Here is an 11,834-nt window from a genome sequence, read left to right as displayed (position 1 = left end):
AGCAATCCTCTTCCTCTTGTCCCACTTCTAGAAATGTTTATTGAAAGCATTACTTTGGTCTGGACTTCAGCTGTGATAGATGATTGCAAGAAAAGAAGCAACTTCTCAAGCAATGGGGCCTGAGCTTTTTGGAGTGGATCTCTCCCCCCTGAAAAGTTTGCTTTTCAGGACCCGGGGCTGTATAGACAGGGTGTTCATATGTATGAACAAGATGTTCTCCTGTATGAACAGGAGAGCTGTAGTTTGCCTGGTGCAGCAGAGGCACAGGGTGCAGAGCACGCGGCAGAGGCAATGTTATTAACTGGGGACTTTCTGAATAGTGGGCAGGTGGGATAAGGCTGCCATAATTTAGACTACTCTAGAACTGTTACATTAGGCCATTAAAACTTTGAAATGCCTCAAGATTTTAAAGAAGCAAGTGTAGTTTATGGCTACTGTGGTCCTAACCCACGTTCCCTCTATAAGTGAGAGGTGAAGTCTGTAGTGGCATCATCCATCATCTCAGCCTTAGGGATGAACAGCTTAAATCCAGCAGAATTCATTCTGGAAATTCAGCTGGCAGCTGTGCAGGTCCTACACTACAGTTTAAATGTGCTTTCAATATTTATTTTTTTGTGTGTTTTTTTTTTTTTTTTTTTTTTTTTTTTTTTTTTTTTTTAATGAGAACAAGTCCATACTAGCTTTAGCTTCTGCATGGGACACAGCTCATGTATCATCCAACAGACAACAGATGGGTCATTCTGTTTCCTGTGGGTAGTGGAAAGTGATCTGCCTTTTCACACTTACTTCTGGAAGCTTGTGACATGGAAAGTGTAAGATCAAGCTAACGCTGCATGAAAGAGCTGACTAAGCAAGGACAGAGAGACATGGCTGGTGGAGTAGCAAATACACTTCCACAGCTGAGCCCTGATTCATGTTTATTTTCAAATTGAAGACCTCACATTTCAAGTGAGATATTTGCTCAGTAAAATACATGCATTTCGTATTTCATTACCACATGCTATATATCTAGTACAGTGGTTAAGAAATGAAGGAGTGTGGAAAGGGCTGTGATTCAGGGGAGCTGTAACCATAAAGATTCTACTGAATGGGATTTTCCCTTGTTCCAAACTGTTATCTCACTAGATAAAAACATTGTGCTTTATGATTAAGTTAATTGTGCTGGACAAGCCAGTCTGCAGTCCTAGAAGCCTGGATTTTCAAATGTGCTGAGCACTGGCAGCTGCAACTAAAGTCAGTGGGGGCATTTAAAGTGCAATTAAATGCAAAGTTCTCTAAAAATTTAGTCCAGAGGCTGGCTGTAAAATTGGAGCAGAGATGCTACCTTGCCTACAGGGGTGCTGTGAATGTTCACGGCAGACTGAGAAGTTACACTGAAAAGGCTCTGTAAAATGAAGCCTTTCATCTGAGCAGGGTTTGAACATTAAAATAAGGCCTTGAGCCTGAAGACTGAAGAGACAACAAATGTGTATGGGTTGCCCATTTGTAGACTGAATGAATCTATCTACCACATGGACTGAATTAGTGTTGTGCAAGCATATCTAATTCTAGCATTCCCTGACTCTTTTTTTTTTTTTTTTAATATAGGTAATATGCATAGGCAATGTGTATTTGAGTAAGAAATCTTTATAAAAATCATAGAATAATTCAGCCTGAAAGAGATGCTTGTAGGTCATACAGTTAAACTCCTGCTCAAAGCAGGGTAAATACTGAAGTCAGACCAAGTTTTTTGGGGGCTTTTACCAATGGGTCTTGAAAACTGAGGTAATATTCATAACGGTTTGAGGCAGCTGGTTCCATTGTTTAACTTTTGAAAAGGCCAAGTATCATTTGGACAGGTATCTTCATATTTAGATATTCAGCTAAGCATGTAGCTGAGGATATATTTAAACAGTGTAAAAATATAGGGTTGGGAAAACAGAAGGAGAAAAGTTGGTTTTGGTCTCAGTATACATGTGCTACAGAAAAAAAAAAAAAAAAAAGGAGTAGGGAGGAGGGCAGGAGGGGAGGGGGGAGTTCTAAAATGTAAGTATTACCAACCTGGGTGCTTTTTCTTGTAATATATCAGTTGTATTTTGGAATTTGATTGCACTGCTAAGTCTGGTAAAATTAAATAAGACCTTATGCTTTTGATACACAGTCCAGAATGTCTAGAACTTAGAAACTGCTTTAATCTATTTTCTGAATATTCATTGTGGAATACCTAAAGTGGAAAATCACAGCCCAAGCACCTTGGTTTGGGTTTATCTGCTAAGTTACCCAAATTACACAAGGTTTTATTTAACAGCTGAAGCAAATCACCAGCATCAAGTAAACTCTAGAACAAATGTCTTAATAATGGATGAGGGGAGATCACTGACTTTCGCAAAGTTTTTGGCACCGTCTCCCATAACTTACTTTTAGACAGACTGACAAAGTACAGGCTAGGTAAATGGATAGTAGGGTGGAATGAAAACTGGCTGACCTGCTCTGCTGAAAACAGTTGGGACCAGTGGCATGAAGCCTAGCAAGTCACCAGTGGTATACCCAAGGGTTTAATACTAGGGCCAGTATTGTTTAACATCTTTATTAATGACCTGGTGATGGTACAGAGTTCACTCTCAGCAAGTTTTCTGGGAGGAGTTGTTGATAGACAACGCGGTTGTGCTGCCATTCAGAGACACCTTAAGAGGCGAGAGAAATGGGCTAAAAGGAAGTTCAACAAAGAAATGTGCCAAATACACTTCCCTGGGAAGAGTAACCCCAGGCAGCACCATGTGTTGGGGCATGTATGGCTGGAAAGCAGCATGGCAAAGAAGGCCTCAGGAATTCTGGTGGACACCAATTTGACCATAATCCACCAATATGCAAGTACAGCAAAGAAGGCCAAACAGCATCCTGGGCTGTATTAGGAAGAACATGGCCAGAAGGTCAAGGGAGGTGATCCTTCTTTTCTACTCAACGCTGGTGGGACATACCTGTAGTGCTGGGTTTTGTTCTGGCTTTCCCAGTACAGCAAAGACAGACATATTGGAGTGAGTTCAACCAAGGACTATGAAGATGATTAAGGGACTAGTGCATCTGACATGTGAGGAGAGGCTGAGAGCTGGGACTGTTGAGCCTGGAAAAGAGAAGATGCAGGAGGGATCTCATCAATGTGTAAAAATACCCTAAGGGAGGGTGTAAAGAAGACAGAGCCAGGCTCTTTTCAGTGGTACCAGTGAAAACTAAGAGTCAATAGGCACAAATACAGACAGAAACTTCCATTCTTCCATCTAAAAAGAAAATAATTATAAATATATATATATATATTTTTACTATGAGGCTAATCAAACACTGAAACAACTTGGGAAATCTCTGCCCCTGCAAATATTCAAAACAAAACTGGATATGGTCCACTGAAAGTGACAAGCTCTTGTTAACTGCTTTTGTCATGAAGTTGGACTAGACAATTTTCAGAGGTGTCTTCCAACCTCAACCATTCTGTGATAAGGTAGGCAATATTTTTTTCCAGATTCTTTTTTGTTCACTTTCCTTGCAATATTGGTAGGATACATTAATCTCTATCCTGTTCTAGTTTGGGTTTTCTGCTATTTTCTTATTTTAGAACTCAATCTTTTCCCTTTGTGGATGCTGCTGCCTAATTTTATAAGTTAATATAGTGTTCTGCTAGGCCTCCTAAACTGCTTCTTCTTCAGCAAGTGGATCTTCAGAGCAGCATCTCAGATTCAGCAGGATCTTCAGAGTGTCCCACTGGGAAAATATATTAAACAAAACACAGTGTGGAATGTAGCAAAAACTGAAATTGAAATACTCCCCCTAATCTCCCTACAGTAGAAACCAAATTTATTTCAATGTACTATTTGAACTGAACAGGGTGAAGACTTGTAAAAGGCAAGAACTAATTTGCCCACAACTACATGTAAACTGAAGAAGTGACTTTGAATGTGAGCTGACATATAGCACTAAGGTTAAATTATTATATAAGAATAGAAATTTGTAATTTAAATCATTTCAGGGAGTGGTGCTAGGGAAATAAAAATACCAAAGCTGAATACCCATAAAAATAATCATTAGAATTAGCAGTAAATATTGCCCTGCAGTGTGCTGTTACAGCTGAGACCATTTTGCAATGTCTAAGATGCTATGACATAGTGATTTATATGCTTGTCTACCTAAATCTTAGAGCAAAAGTATATTCTATTGTCTTGACACGTTTCCTGTCTTTCACTGAATGGTTGTGACCGGTCTACTCTGAAAACAGAGTAGACCTATCTCTGGATAGGTTTTTCAAATAAGTATTTAACCACATAGTGGGTGACATGACATAAACTCAGCAGTGTACCTTGCCAGGATGATGGAAACACTTTTAAATAAAAATTCAAAAATCATGGAAATATAACAAGCTATTTAAATGATTCATACTTTGATTATTAGTAGGCTAGCAGATAATTGCAGGCTGATTCACAATGTTACGTTATTATAATAGCTACCCATACTTGAATTTTGGGAACATTCAAAAATTGTTCAGCACAACTGTAAAAGACTTTTCAAAGTCTATAATACTTCACAGGCAAGTAGACTCAATACTGTGTCAGACTGCACATGTTAATTATGGGAGAACCCCGCACCATTTTTTTTCTGTACTTTCTGCTTTTTTCTTTCTAACAAACATTCCTTTGAAAACTACTTGTTCCCATTGGCCTTCAGTAATGTTTCTTGTTTTTTTGTTGTACTGAGTAAAATAAGATTCACTGGTATTCATTTATATCATGAGACCATGTAATGAGTGGCATTAGATCATCTTTTTTGCTCATTCAAAATTCTAGCTAGAATTAATCTTCCAAACCTTAACTGCCCATTTCAGCAATGCCTCAAGCATTTATTTTGTGATAGTGATATTCAGGCTGATTTTCAGTCTCATTTTCTTGCATGTTTTGGGTTAGGCTGAAATGGGGGAAAAACATCACTTCATTTCTTCTAAAATCTAGCCTCATTTTCTGTACTTGGTTTTACTCTACCTCTGTGTTTAGATATTTTTTGTTGTTCAGGGAGAAGGAGTATTATGCTCTTCCTTTGAAGAAATCTATCAATAATAGTTCTTCAAGATCTAATTTTTTCCAGTATCCTGAACTCTCATAAAGGCTGTTGCATTTGGTTAAAGACTGTCACAAACAAATATTTGTAGGAAGAGAAGACGTGTTTCTCCAACACCGTTCTGTGTCATACATGACAACTAAAATCAAGACCAAAATAGCTAATTTAGAAACAGCAGTTAAAGGATCAAAAAGTCAGTTCCCATCAAACATAAGCAATTTTTGTGCTCTGTTGAGATATTTATGAAATCCAGATAGAGAAATTAACATTTCTGAATTATCCTAGAACAAATGATGGGGAGTGGGATCATGCTGGGTTGTATAACATCCTCTTCTATAAAAATATTTTCCATTATATTTTGTGGAACATTTATAACCCAAAGGATTCATGTAAAAATCCAGAACATTATTGTAACAATATAAAGGGAAATAACACATAGCAGAATGATAATTGCTTACCATGATGTAGGGATTAAAATGTAGTCAATCTCTTTGCTTGCTTCTAACATTTTGCTGCAGTCATGGTAATACTATAGAGTTCATACAGTGAAGGCAAAATTGCATGCAACAATTCTCTCTCTTCTCCTAGCACTTTTTAAATCAAAGTGATTTATACTTGGGTTGTTAAACCAAAGAGAAAGCACATGAAGAATATATCTCTATCAAAAATTCCCATCTAGGTGTCACTGAGGGACACACAGAGAAAAATATTTTCCTCAACATCATTTGTACAGCAAACACATTGCACACAATGGCTGAAACAAGGATATCAGGCACTGTGTAATCACATAATAAAAGGTAGTTATTGATCTGAATTTTGTGTTTAAAGTACATATATCAGACAGAAAAGAGAAAAAGGAGGAATACCAGAATGTGACTGGAAAGTGAGACAAGAGAGGCTAAGGGCCTGGCCCAATATTGCTTAGGAAGATGGCAGGAACTGCTTTCCCCAGCATCTCAGCCAGCACTTCAATAGCATTCTCTTGAGTAAAAGGAGAACTGGAAGATAAATAAAATGGGTAACTTTTTATCTTCCTTCAATGAAACATGTAAGTTGGTTTCAATTTGAAGTTCAGATGAAGGTTGAGTCTTGTCTTATTTTATCTAAATGAGTTCATCTGTCTCATATCATGGCTTTACTTTGTTATGCACTTCAGCCTTCTGGTCTTTTTCATGCTAGGTAGTAAATACTGTCTCTTTTCAACAGTTGAAATGTCAGGACATGATCATTCTGAATGTCCAAGATGAAATCTCTGAAATGCTGCATTTCTTTTTCTGTGATCTCTGTAAAGAAGCCAAACATGATTTCCTTGTTTATAGGGTTAGAGGACTGGAAGTGACCTCTGGGGTCACTGAGTCCAGTGCAGTGAATTCAGCCCAGTGCACACATCTTATAATCTTTTTCACACGCTCACAGACTGGTTTTGTGGGTTTATTTTTGGTAGTTTGAACACTTCCCTGCAACAGACACTACACTAGGAAACAAGATTTTGCTTTTTGGTGGAAGTAAAGCCTAAGAGCCCTCAAGCAGAAAAGACCTTACAGAATCAGTCATATTTCATGAAGGTGACCTGAGGAGGGGTTCTGCCTGGCATGTCAGTAGGTACAACACAGTCCTGATGTCACCACTATTACCCATCTCAGTGATGGTGCCCACCTTAGCTTTCTGCATCTCAGTTTCCCCATCAGTACCTAGGGAACAATAACTGTGAAGTGGCATCAGATCTGCTGGTGAAGAGCTTTAAATTGTATTTTTACTCAGTCTGAAGCAGGCCAGAGCAATCCATGCAGCTTCAGCTCCTGTTACATGTGATAAATTTACCTTAATTTTAAAATAATCATGATCTTGTCTTACCTTTTTATGATCAGCAGTTTAAGTTGGAAAGGTAACTCCTTTCTCTGGTAGTTCAAGTTTGGTGTAAACTCAAATAGTTTAAGGATATATCATGTCACAGAATGCCAGATACTGCATTCCTTCACACTATTGAAATCATTGTTTCTTTCTGTAAGGAAGCATAATTTTTTCACAGATCCACTCAGGTTTACTTTCCCTGGAAAAAAAAAAAAAAAACGGGGCCTTTATATTACAAACATTTCCTCATTCAGAGCCATTCAGACGCCTACCAGATCAAGTTTTAGGCAAACAGGATTTTTACCAAGGATTTATCACTCATTAATTTTGATCTAGAGATTCTCTTTTTTTCTAAAAACTATTTTTCAATGTCAGGCTTTTTTTGGACACAATCAGGCTTTTTTGAACATAATGGAATAATGACATAACCTTCATTGTAACATCTCAAATGCAACAATATAATACATTTGCTTAAGTCTGGGAGAAGGAAACCAAACCAATTTATTATAGCCTGTTGATTCACACTCACATGCTGTGCAGTTCGTGTGAAGGCCCCATTTACTTTTTCACATGAACTGCCACAGCATGGTTTAAATAGAGATTTCTCTAGCAGTGGTGTTAAGGCTCCTCATTAACATCATTTCTGGAGTCACTGGGCCAAGTATATCCCTAGTGCAATTCCACTGATCTCAGTGGGGTTATCCTTGAAATATATTTGGTCCATTGTTTCTACAGAATCTCTTTGTTCTTTTTTGATCTCTTTAAGAATTTTGTTACTTTGAACATTTCTCACATAGCAAGTCATCGCATTAAAAAGTTCACAACACTTATAAGTAATTTCTCCGGTATTTCTACATGTTTATACTATGCGATATGTGATTATATCCAATTGTTGCTTGCTTTTTTTTTAGTAATCTGCACATATATCCCATTTTTCCAGGAAAATCAATAAACGTACTATGAGTTTCTCTTCTTGTTAGTTTTTTATATAATTTCAAAACTTGACATAGCTACAAAAATCTGAGACAGACTGCAGGTGCATTTGGTATTATCTTCTGCCCAGCAATCTCTTGCAATTTTTGGGGGAAAATAAATAAATAAATAAATAAATAATAGAACAGTAAAACTCACAGGCCTAATGTATTCTCACCTGAAGAAAAAAATAAATAAATAAAAGTGTTCTGATGCTTTGTGTCATTATTAAATGTTTATATTCATGGTCTTTTTCCTTGTTTGTTTTTTTTTCTTTTAATTCTGGAAAAAAATATGCACAACTTCAAAATAAAAATAAAATCACAAAATTCTGCATGTGTTAGATGTGTAGTTAATGACCATTCTCTACATTATGCATATAAATGTGATTTACATGATTTAGATTTTTGCTCAGAAGAGTGAAGAGTCTTATGAGGGAAGATCACATAACAAAGTAAAGCGGTCCATAGCATAAGTTGTGGGTAAATGGAAAATACATCTCATTCTCAAAACACCATCTCGTATTCCTTTCTGTATATTACTGCAGGTTTGCACAGGCGTTGGTGGCCACATTAATCTATATTAATTTTTCCAGGAAATTATTAACTCAGCACATGAACCTCTTTATTTGACTTTGCATCCAAAGAATCTGTCTCTGTCTCTGTCAATTAAATCTCATTTTCACTAAATCCATAATCAGCAGAGGAAAATGGCTTGGACCAGGATCCATGGTTCCCTGAGCTCATACTTATCTTCCTGTCAAGATCTTTTTGTTCTCCAAACTCTTAAAATAATTAAGTCCTAACGTGAGATTGCATTTTTCAGGGAACAGCCTACAGGCTCCAGAGGAATTAAACCCCTGCATGTTAACTGCTGCTTGAAGAAGAATCATTTGGGTCTGTTGATAACAAATGAGGATGTGCTAGCATGGAAAGTTCTGCTGCCCGAATGACTTTTGCTTTACACACAGACGTGTTCAGCAAAGTGCTACAAGAGAAGTGCACCTGTGAGTTGCATTACTATTCAGATACACGACTGTAATATTTGTGTAAATCTTCCAGTCCATTTCAGTATGTCATTAACATTCAGGGCAGAATGATACTGCCTCTAAATAAAGATGTAAAAAACTCATTTAAAACTACTCAGTAGCAAAGCTTGTGTTCAAACTGCACACACAGTATTGGTTTATGTTTATAGTGATTTATGTTTTAGACAGAATGGAAAAATGTAATTTAGTTTTATTTAACATCTCTCAGAATCCTAAAGACTGCTTTCAGATGAATTAGGTGCTGGTAAGTATAGTGACTATGTAGGCAAACATTAACAGCCAAGCTTCAGTCAGGAACAGCCCTGCATGTTATATTATGTGTTAAGAAAGACGATGTTAGTTACAAACCTGAAGTTGTCCCTGTGCTCTTTTCAAAAGTGCAATGTGATCATTTATCTACAGAGCACTAGAGCTCAGATAAAGTGCTGAAGGCCTCATCTGAAAGCTGGTGCTTTCAGGCAACACCTGGTACATCACTGAAATGTTTGCATTATACTGCTCCAATCTCAGCATGTTATTCATGTCTTCCAGGTCCACAGATCATTGAGACCAAGTAGAAACCTATTGAGCCATGTTTTAATTCTGATCTTTATACACAGAGTGATCCATGAACAATACAATGTTCAAAACCAAGGCATAACCTGTAGTTCTATATTTCTTGATTAGCTCCTAGAATTTCCCTATATAAGCATCACAGATTTCAAAGATTTTCGTGAAATCTTGATTTTGTGTCATGTAACATCTGGTCTTGTGCAACACAATAGAGCCTCCTGAAGCAAGAATACAAGAAATGGGACATACAGCTTCTGCTCTGTGGTTAGAGACGCTCTGCTGAGCATACCATCATTGGGATGCACATCTTGCAAAATACTGCACAGACCCAGAGAGTCAGGGTGCCATTTTTACGTGGTCAGAGTGCTCTTGGGGACTAACAGCATCTCTTCCCCACCTCAAACCTCAGGGCAACTAAGTACTCATTGCAAACTAAGAGCACCTGGCACCTTTCAGAAATGAACAAACAAAAACTTTGCATGCATGTCCTGGAGTAACACTTCCACCTAGCATATATTCTTGGAGCATCATGGCTAGGTCTTCATTGTGCTCCTAAGGTACCTCCTCCAGAGGGTGGTGCAGATGGGACCTCTTCATTGGTGCCCTCACTGCAAGCCTTCAAAGAACTCCTGAGGACTGTGGGGCCATCACAACGTCACCATCCTTTGGTGCAAGTGGGGAAGGGTATCTTGAATGGCTTTTCACCATTTGTGGTAATGATTTTTGTTGATACCCAAGATCTGCATTGCAAGAGAAAAAACAACTTTTAGCTCCAGGATGATACTATGAGAGAGCTTAAATGCAAACAACTTTCTCATACTGGAAGAATAAAAAAATATTATAATATTTTTTCCTACTCTTTTTTTAGCTCAGGGGCCTCTCCTTACAGTAAAGTCTCACACACATCAGCATTACAAAGAAAGGAAAAAACAAGAGCTTAGGCTTTCAAAGTGCATAGTCCAGCTCTGAACTGTGTTGTAACAAACCCACTCAGGGCACTGGTAAAATCTGCTCTCTGGCTAAATAAAATAAGATGAAAGGAAAGATACCACATAAACTTTTGTGTTTAATTCTGTTTGCAGAAATTTGATGTGCAGAATCATGCATGACCATTTTAATAATGCTGGATCCACTGTCAACTGAAGGACACTTGGATGAAGTACTGGAAATTATTTTAGTTTTTTTCAGCAAGAATCACTAACAGTGATGAGTAACTTCCTGGCTATTAAGTGCATCAGGCAACGGACATTGTTCCTCAACCTGATAAACTCCTAGCAGGGAACTTCCCTTCCCTGTGGTTGCTGTTCTGCCCTGGGCTTTTGTCTCTTCAGATCAGGCAGCTCTGTATAATCTAGACAGTCAAACATTGAGCAATCAGTACCACCATGGCTGTGTTTTTAATGAGAAAAGCAGTTAAATAAATGGAATGTCATTAAGACACACGACTGTTTTGGAGATGATGCCAGCAGTATAACAGAAAGTTACGTTAATATATTACTTGCTATACATTTATTTTTAATGCATATGAAATTATAGAAACAAACCACTTTAACTAGCTGAAGAAATTGAGACTCTTTGCACACACTATTTCAAATCCCAGAAGTATTTCAGCCTCTTGGAGTTGTCTCTTGAACTGTCAAAGAAGGATCTGGACAGTCTCTCAGCGTCTCTGACTATTAAATCCTTAAGTGACGTATCTATATGCTTAAGAAACAGGGTCAGCAGACAGAAATGTACCAATGTTAAAAAAAAACTAGGATGGAACAGATTGGTTTTTAGAATATTGCCATGAAACCCTTTGCCCTCGGCTGACTGAGTTTGTTCCAAGATTCAATGTTCACTTTAACATCACATGAAACAAAGTGGTGTGGGCAAATATTCCTGTCATGTGCTTCAGCTGTGTTTTTTTCATGGTGCCTTATTCTGAAACTGTTTTGCTCAACACATTCAAAACTCACTCCCATTTGCTGTACCATTTCTGCTGCAGCAGTCAAGATCTAAAGACACTTTAACCGAATAAGAAGCAAGGGGAAATGTTAAAGCCTTGCTAACAAAGACAGTACTTCTTTTGCTGTGTTTTTCTTGTTTTGTGCTTGCAGTTACATTTTCCCATTTAGAAAGGATAAATAATATCTGTGTCTCATGTCAGTCACACTGTAATTAATAAACCAGACAAACTTTCGAATTTCTAGCTGTTATTCCACCTAAGAAATACTGCCTGCTTCCCCAGGTGAAATGAAGGTTATCCCCTTTTCTTGAAATCATCCTTTAGCTGCCAGCAGTTCACAAGACCCCACTTCTGCAAAGGACTGACCACCCACTACCAGACAGAGAA

At 37.8% G+C, this 11,834-nt stretch overlaps 1 long non-coding RNA gene across 3 annotated transcripts in view; it reads right to left on the bottom strand.

Moving 5' to 3' along the window:
• Positions 1-2,836: 2,836 nt before the first annotated feature.
• LOC137853879 (uncharacterized) overlaps positions 2,837-11,834 on the bottom strand; it is a 128,692-nt gene continuing 119,694 nt past the window's right edge. For all 3 annotated transcript variants that reach the window (XR_011094786.1, XR_011094787.1, XR_011094788.1), the window contains 5 exons: positions 10,061-10,239; positions 6,931-7,126; positions 5,943-6,074; positions 5,001-5,215; positions 2,837-3,100 (listed from right to left, as the gene is read on the bottom strand). This is a non-coding gene — a long non-coding RNA (uncharacterized lncRNA). The remainder of the gene's footprint in view (positions 3,101-5,000; positions 5,216-5,942; positions 6,075-6,930; positions 7,127-10,060; positions 10,240-11,834) is intronic.

The sequence above is a fragment of the Anas acuta genome, chromosome 3 (assembly GCF_963932015.1).
Source record: "Anas acuta chromosome 3, bAnaAcu1.1, whole genome shotgun sequence".
NCBI lineage: Eukaryota > Metazoa > Chordata > Aves > Anseriformes > Anatidae > Anas > Anas acuta.
Note: the sequence above shows the minus strand (reverse complement) of the source record. Positions and strands in the feature narration are given on the sequence as shown.